This window comes from Gopherus evgoodei, chromosome 4 (assembly GCF_007399415.2).
Source record: "Gopherus evgoodei ecotype Sinaloan lineage chromosome 4, rGopEvg1_v1.p, whole genome shotgun sequence".
Classification (NCBI taxonomy): domain Eukaryota; kingdom Metazoa; phylum Chordata; order Testudines; family Testudinidae; genus Gopherus; species Gopherus evgoodei.
In genome coordinates, this window is record NC_044325.1 from 74,753,305 (window position 1) to 74,755,069 (window position 1,765).

A 1,765-nucleotide genomic window follows, 5' to 3' on the forward strand; every position below is an offset into this window, starting at 1 on the left:
GAGCTATCTCTCCAGCTCTGGAAGGCTAGCCTGACCAGGCACAGAGACTTTGTTTTAGGATGCTAAGTTTGGGTACTCTAAACCAGGGTTTTGAGTAAGGATCTTTGAACAGGTATTCCAAGTTCTCCTTCCATGGGGCTTCATTAAAGGTGATGTACTTCTTTTGATTGTCTGTTTTGACTTCTCATCCCCTCATCTTTGCAAGCAGAAGTTTTGATGCCTAATTGGGGAAAAGTAAGGTGGGCCCTACCTGCAGTGCCATACCTGACCACAAGGATGTGCATAGTGGAGCCCACTCATTTACTGGTCTGTTTGTATGATGATATTGATAGTGGATGAAGTTAAGATGGCCTCGCCTCTTATGCTCGTTTTCATTCAGTTACATTTGCAGGAGGTTTTGAAAACTGTAAAGCCCATGATGGTATTTGGTGGGATGTTGTTTTCAGGTGATCTTTCTTTCAAGAAGGGATGAATATCAAGAGAGGAAAAATTAGTTTTGTAGTGCTTCGCTTCTTGTCAGCTGTTGCAAATAGGTCACTTCCATCTTAACTGAACTGGCCTTGTTAGCACTGACCCCCCACTTGGTAAGGCAACTCCTATCTTTACATGTGCTGTAATATTTATACAGCTTACTATATTTTTCACTCCATGCAGCTGATGAAGTGGGTTTTAGCTCACGAAAGCTTAGGCCCAAATAAATGTGTTAGTCTCTGAGGTGCCACAGGGACTCCTCCTTGTTTTTACTGATACAGACTAGCAGGGTTACCACTCTGAAACTTGAAAGTGTTAGTTTCATGCCTGTTTTAAGTCAGTTTCTAGTTATTATTTGTAGTGAGGTAACACCTCTAGAGCCCCAGGCAGGTGCAGTATAAACTCAGGGGGTCTTGCCCTAGTAGGATGTTTCCAAAGTTAAATGATCTATTCCAAGCTCGGCGAACTGCATAGAAAGCAATCTAGATTTTTCTACAACTGTTTCAATTGTTATATTCAACAGTTAGTAACAAAGTAAGAATATACATTAAAATTTTAAACCTAACCAGTGTCCCTTAAGTGACTTGACACAAGATGTGAGAATATGTTTGTATTAGAGCTGAGTGGGACTAATATTTATTTAATTCTCTTTTTTATATAGGAATTAGATACAGGTCTCCTATTGACTAATTTCTAAATTATCTGGAGAGAAAAAAATAAGAGTTTTCAGGTACCTAAGTAGCCCCTGGAGTCAGTTAATGATTTCCCCCCCACACACACAAAAAAATCTGAAATGTGCCATTTGGAACCTGTGTGCCACTTAATACTAGAGACAGGAATTCTTTCCTGGCCAGCTGGTGAACGCCACATTAAAATCTGGAGTCCCCTGTAGTTTTTTTCCTAACTGCTGTCAAAAATTTTTGACACACCAACCGCCCTATGGGCAGCCAACATAAAACCAGGAAAGACTGGGTACTGGTAGGTAAGGTACACTCAACACCTACTCAGGCCAGGGCTGTGCAGCACATTTTGGGATTTGTTTCTCTGGTATCCATTGATCTTGATGGGGATGGCTGCAGATGCTGTTGTCATAAGGCTCTGAGTGGTGGTGCAGTGTCAGCCCGGTTCCTCCCGAGGAAGGTGACTGGAAGCCCAGCGGGGCTTCCTGAGATTGGCTGCATTGGCCTAGCCCGCTCGCTCCCCTGTTCACATGCCGATGCCCCCACCCCCGAGGCCTTCGGAACCCTGTGGCTGTAAAGCTGGTGCCCTGCCATGAGCGGTGCTGAGCCAGGTC